General features: G+C 48.4%; 1 long non-coding RNA gene across 1 annotated transcript; it reads right to left on the bottom strand.

The window, feature by feature from the left end:
* Positions 1–1,614: 1,614 nt before the first annotated feature.
* Positions 1,615–5,381, bottom strand: LOC120987158. Its single transcript, XR_005775938.1, has 4 exons — positions 5,335–5,381; positions 4,206–4,311; positions 3,373–3,376; positions 1,615–1,626 (listed from the first exon to the last, which is right to left on the bottom strand). It is a non-coding gene; the product is annotated as an uncharacterized LOC120987158 (long non-coding RNA).
* Positions 5,382–7,071: the final 1,690 nt, after the last annotated feature.

Genomic DNA, 7,071 nt, shown 5'->3' on the forward strand with positions numbered 1-7,071 from the left:
GTACCTTCCTCGCCATAGTGAACCCCAGTGGCTAGGTGCCTATTCTTATTACTTTGCCTGGATTCCACTATGGCAGATCTTAGAGTAATGTCCTGGAATGTGAGGGGTTTGGTGGGGCCTAGAAAGCGAATGGTGGTATTCACACATATCCAGGGTTATGCCCCACATATACTAGGATTGCAGGAAACACATCTTACCATGGAAACAGGAGGGAGAGTCAAGAAACCCTGGGCTCAGTGGATGGAGAGTGCTTATGGTAATTCATACTCTAAAGGGGTCTCCCTATTGATACACCGGGCAGTCCAGTGGGAACCACATCACACGAGTATTGACCCAGAGAGGAAACATGTTTTTGTGTATGCTCATATTAATGGAATGCCGTATGTAATACTAAATATGTAAAATATGTATAACCCTCCTCCAGCTAGTCTCTCGCTGCTTCAGACAGCGGCCGGGTTTGCAGCACAATTCCCTTCAGCCGGGATTCTTGGCATGGGAGATCTTATCCTGCCCCTGGACGAATCAAGGGACTGGTTTCGCAACCCGTCCAATAGTTCTATTCGCCGGTCACCCAATACTGCTCTGGCGCGCCTGCTGTCTGAGCTGGGATGGATTGACATATGGAGAGAGAGGTACCCGGACCGAATTGAATTTTCTTGCTTCCCTCCCTCTAGGGGAGCTCTATCTAGGATTGATTACCTCCTGGGCACCCCTGGCACCTTTATGGCAATGCGGGACATACATTATGGGCCCCAGGGTCCGTCTGACCATGCACCTATAATGGCCTCAATCACTAACCCTTACACTGCTGTTCGAATCCCCAAGCAACGCATTCACCCATTCTGGTTATCTTTAATGTCCCTAAACGATCGGGTACCTGACCAGCTCCATACCTTTCTCGCAATTAACTTAGATGACACTGACCCGGCCCTGCTGTGGGAGACTCTGAAAGCCTTCCTGCGCGGGTGCCTTAGATCTTCCATCTCTTCCATCAAGAAATTCTCCTGCCGCAGGGAGGAGGACCTGGGTACTCAGTGTAAGAATGCAGAACTCGTGTATGTCGCCAATCCTACAGAGGAGAACAGGGTAGACTGGATGTTGAAGGGCAGGCAATACATGACCCATCTGCAGGAAAAGAGTGATCGCAAGATGCTATTCCTGCAGCAGCAGACCTTTGAACAAGGTAGCAGAGTGGGAAGGGTGCTGGCGCAGGTAGTTTGTAGGAACAATATGGCTCCACCGATATTACATATCGCGGACAATAGTGGGGTAGTAATAACTGAACCTGAAGGTATACTAGACCGATTTGGGGAATTTTATCAGGACTTATACAGATCTATTGCTCAGTATTCTACTCCTGAACTGGAGGAATATGTCCAGGAGATTTCTCACCCGCAGTTATCTGTTCCTGATAGGGAGCTGTTGGATGAGGAGATCACATTGGAGGAGGTAACTGAGGCAATCAAGGGGTTGAATCTGGGCAAGGCCCCGGGACCGGATGGGATTCCGTTGGAAGTTTATTCTAGATATGTGGACATTCTGGGACTGCAGCTCCTGCGTATGTATAAGGCGTCCCTGGCTGGTGGTGCGCTCCCGAAATCATTGTATGAGGCCTCCATTGTAGTTCTGCTAAAACCTGACAAAAACCCTTTGGAGTGTGGGTCATATCGCCCTATATCACTGCTAAATCTAGACTATAAAATTCTAGCCAAGATATTAGCGAACAGATTAAATAGGGTAATATCCTCCATTATACACGAAAACCAGTCCGGCTTCATCCCTGGCCGCTCCACTTCCAGTAACATAAGAAGGGCACAGGTTATTGCTCAGCTTGGATGTGCGGACCGGAAACAATGGGCTTTGGCTGCGTTAGACACGGCCAAAGCATTCGATTCAGTAGAATGGCCTTACTTAGTACAGGTCCTCAGATACTTTGGCTTCGGTCCTGCATTCATCAGCTGGATGAATATCCTTTACAAATCCCCATCCGCGAATATTATGATAAATGGCTCCCTGTCATCAACATTTAAGCTATATAGAGGAACCAGGCAGGGTTGTCCTCTGTCTCCCCTTTTATTTGCGGTAGCTATTGAGCATCTAGCACTAAGGATCCGCCAGGACGCCACATTTAAAGGAATATCTCTGGGGAATAGGGAGGATCGGTTAGGCTTATAATGCTGATGACCTCATTTTATACATGGGCTCAGTGGAGTCTACATTGCCCAGGGCAATAACCCTTATTGAGCAGTTCGGCTCCTTTTCTGGTCTTTGCATAAACTGGGCAAAATCGGCCATTATGCCTTTATGGACCTCAGACTGGCCTTCCATTTATTAGAATTTGATGGTAGTAGACAGATTCAAGTATTTAGGAGTCATTATCACTAAAGAACCACTTATTTCACATGAACTAAACACAATCCCCTTGGTGTCATATTTTGCGGATAAATTTAAATCCTGGAACACCCTACCGTTGTCCACCATGGGTCGGATAAATCTAATCAAAATGATTCTCCAACCTAAAGCTCTATACTTGAACACGCCTGTGTCCCGATCCCCCGAACATTTTTTGATAAATTGCACTCAATTATGCTGACATTCATATGGGGCAAGAACAGACGGAAAATGGCCATTCAGTCTCTGCAAAGGAGCTGGGACAATGGGGGAGCGGCCTTGCCAGGCCTATTTTTTGTATTTCCTTACTGGTCAGTTGTGATATTTGGTGCCATGGGTGTCCCAGGATTTGCTTCCCAATTCTGAATACAATTTGCAAGAACATTTGCGGCTCTCCAATCTGTGGCCCGTTCTTGAAGGCCTTGCATCTATATCAGGTTCACTTCTACAGATCCATAGACTTGCGCACCAGGTTTGGAGAGCTGCAAAGCTGCAGCAATACAATGACCTACCGGATGATATTCCACTGTGGAATAATCCACTGTTTCCTCATCTGTTACATTGTGAAGGGGAGAATATATGGAAAGGATATGGGGTACATTATCTGAAAGATCTATATGTAAATGGTATCCTATTTTCCTTTTCTCAGCTACAGACCAAAGTTGGAATTTTACGCCCACATTTCTTTAGATATTTACAGCTGAGACATGCCCTTCAGGCCCAATTGCGGGCTCTTAAAAGGTCGGTCTCAGCCTATCCACTCATTGTGGTTTTTAGAACCCAGGGGCCAAGGGGACTAATATCTGCCCTTTACACTCACCTGCTAAACCTCAGAATCTCTATTTCTCCCTTGGGTGCGGAGAGTAAGTGGAGAGGCAACATACCCACTTTATCAGCTGAGGCCCCGGTAGCTGTATCACCGTCTCTCACTAATAGGCTGACACAACTCTTTATCCTACATAGATATTACCTCACCCCGACCAGACTTTTTAAAATGGGTAGGAGGCCCCATACGGGATGCCACAGGTGTGCGCAGCTAAATGTGGATTTCTGCCACCTCATATGGGACTACAGCTACATTCGCCCATTCTGGAGGGCAGTGGTGGATGTTATATCTACCATGATCCCAGATACCCTAGAGGTATGCCCCAAGGCTTGTCTCCTGGGGATACTTGAGGACGACTTACGCTCACATTATACACTCACCTTTATCAGGGAAACTCTTTTCCTTGCCAGAAAGGCGATTGCTCTCAGATGGGTGGCGGATAGGCCCCCCACGGTTGGCCAATGGAAGTCCCTAGTCAACAACATTATTCCCCTGGAGAAGATTATTTATTCCCGCAGGGGATGTCCTCAAAAATTCCAAAAGATATGGGGGCCATGGTGTGCCTCTCCGCCGACTGTTACGGCGGCCCACTTACACTCTATTGCTTAGTAGCATTATACATCTTCCTATCCCTCACTTTAGAATATAGGAATATATTCACTTAAGGAATCACCAGGTACTTTGGAATTGTTAATATTAATGTCTCATTAGCATACTGTATTATTGATGTATCTTTGCTCTCATTTGCCACTATGTTGTGGAATTCTGATATGTCTTAAGGGTTATGTATGTCACTGCATAATTTTCTGACTGCTTTATAACACACTTTGCTTGCTATTCTTCAATAAAGCGAGTTAAAAAAATAAATAAAATGGCCTGGGCAGGAAGGTGAAAACAGGCCCGGGGTTGAAGGGGTTAAAGACATATTTGGAAAACATGACATACAGTGCAACAGAACATACAGGGTAATACGGCGCCACATATGTACCTCTTATATCCAGTGACTTTTTTTCTCTGATGTAGATATTCTCTTTCCTCTTCTTCTCCTGTCAGACCAGACCGCCATGGTGACTTCTTTTAGCCGCGCCTCATCTCTGTAGAGTTAAACAAACAGACATCTTACTTTCCTACTTTTCCATCCTCCTCCTCACCTTCTCAACACCCCATCAAGCCACCTCCAATACTGTGTCCACTGTGCTCCCCAGTATTTTCCTGCAGAAACAGTCCCCCTGAAAATACTGGTACCACACAGATAGTGTGTCAGCACAAAAACACCCCTTTATATTGTGCGCTAGTACAAAAAAATCCCCCCTTTCTTTCAGATCAGACCCCCATATAAAACCCTAAATGAGATCCCCCCATCTCAGACCAAACCCCCTTTAGACCTCTATGTTAGACCCCATATAAGACCCCAGCTTTAGACCTCAGATCAGACTCGCATTAGACCTCCATGTAAGACCCTGACCCAATATCAGACCTCAGATAAGACCCCCATTAGAACTCCAGACCCCAGATAAGACCCCCATTAGACCTCCAGACCACCATTAGACCTCTAGACCTTAATATCAGACCTCCAGATCCCCATATCAGACCCCCATTAGACCTCCAGACCCTCAATCAGACCCCCATTAGACCTCCAGACCCCCAATCAGACCCCCATTAGGCCTCCAGACCCCCATTAGACCTCCAGACCCCCATATCTGACCCCCATTAGACCTCCAGACCCCATATCTGACCCCCATTAGACCTCCAGACCCTCAATAAGACCTCCAGGCCCCCAATCAGACCCCCATTAGACCTCCAGACTGCCAATCAGACCCTCATTAGACCTTCAGCCCCCCAATTAGACCCCCATTAGACCTCTAGACCCCCAATCAGACCCCTATTAGACCTCCAGACCCCCAGTCAGACCTCCCAATCAGACCTCCAGACCCCCCATTAGACCACTTCAGACCCCTAGTCAGACCTCCAGACCCCCAGTCAGACCTCCAGACCCCCCAGTCAGACCTCCAGATTCCCCATAGACCACTCCAGACCCCCATTAGACCTCTCCAGACCCCCCTTTAGACGTCCATATCAGACCTCAGATCAGACTGTAAAATAATAAAGTAACTTACCTCTTTTGCCGCCACTCTCCTTGTCCTGGCTGTCTTCTCTTCTCAGGGCCCGCGCTGCAGTCACCTGACCTCCTGCAGCATCAGGTCAGAGTATGCTCTGGACGTCCTGATGCTGCAGGCAGCCAGGACACAGGAGAGCGGGCCGTGAGAAGAGCGAGCAGGAGGAGGGGTAAGTACTCGACAGCGCTCACAGCGCTTCTCTCCCCTTCCTCCTGCAGACTAGTGAGCGCTTCAATTATGGAAGCGCTCACTAGTAGTGTTGAGCGAACTTCTGTTTTAAGTTCGGCATCTAAAGTTTGGCTTCCGGTTAGCGGAGAATCCCGATATGGATTCCGAATTCCGTTGTGGTCCGTGGTAGCGGAATCAATAATTGGCCATTATTGATTCCGCTACCACGGACCACAACGGAATTCGGAAATCCATACCGGGATTCTCCGCTAACCGGAAGCCGAACTTTAGACGCCGAACTTAAAACAGAAGTTCGCTCAACACTATTCGCTAGTATTCCCTTTATAAGATGCACTGCATCTTATAAAGGGCAAGTACAGTACTGTGCTGCCTCCTGCTAAGACATTCTGTATCAGGTGGGGGTGCCTGTTGTTGTGGTGTGCTGACAAAGCTTTTCCATTTTGGCCATGCTAACCCTCCCTTCTAAGGTGCTGGCAGTGCCCCAGCTGCGTTGGCGACTTCTTTCTCCTCCTCTGCCTTCGCCTTGTGCTTCCACTGAGCCCCCGCTGTCAGGTGGGAATGCCATCAGCAGCGCATCTACCAGCGTGCGCTTGTACTCTTGCATCTTCCGATCACGTTCCAGTGATAGAATTAAGGACAGCACGTTGTCCTTGTAGCGGGGATCCAGCAGGGTGGCCACCCAGTAATCAGCAATGGTTAGAATGTGGGCAACTCGGCACTAAAGCATGTAGTCGCTCATGTGTGACGGGGTGCCCAGGGGCAACGACAAGCTGTCCTCTCCGACTCACCCGTGCGTGCTGCAGCTGAAACTCCACTATCTCCTGCTGCTGCTGCTGCTCGCACAGTCTCTCCAGCATGTCCAAGTTGAAGTTCCACCTTGTGTGTACGTCGCATATTAGGCGGTGAGCGGGAAGGCCGAAGTTACACTGCAGCACAGACAGGCAAACAACAGAAGGGTGAGAAAGCCGAAAGCGCGCACAGACGGCCCGCATTTTCTGCAGCATCTCTGACATATCGGGGTAATTTTTCAGGAACCTCTGCACTACCAATTTCAGCACATGTGCCAGGCAAGGGATGTGCGTCAAATCGGCTAGGCCCAGAGCTGCTACGAGATTTCGCCCATTATCGCACACCACTAGGCCAGGCTTGAGGCTCAGTGGCACCAACCACTCATCGATCTGTTGTTCCATGCCAATCCACAGCTCCCACGCGGTGTGGAGTTTTTCCCCCAAACAGACGAGTTTCAAAACAGCATGCTGTCGTTTCCCCCTGGCTGTGCTGAAGTTGGTGGTGCAGGTGTTACGCTGACCAGTTGAGGAGGTGGTAGGGGAGAAAGCGGAGGAGGAGGCAACAGGATGATAGATCATCAGTAGGTCATCAGTATTTGAGTCTCAGAAAACCCCTTTAACTGTTAGATGTCCTGTAACATCCAATCTAAATGCGGTGAAATGTGTTTTCCAGTGTCACAACCTGTACAAAAGTCATTAAACAGAAACTTCAAAAGAGGCATGAAGTCATTCCCACCGCCCTCTAACCTAGCGTACAATA

The sequence above is a fragment of the Bufo bufo genome, chromosome 1 (assembly GCF_905171765.1).
Source record: "Bufo bufo chromosome 1, aBufBuf1.1, whole genome shotgun sequence".
Lineage (NCBI taxonomy): Eukaryota > Metazoa > Chordata > Amphibia > Anura > Bufonidae > Bufo > Bufo bufo.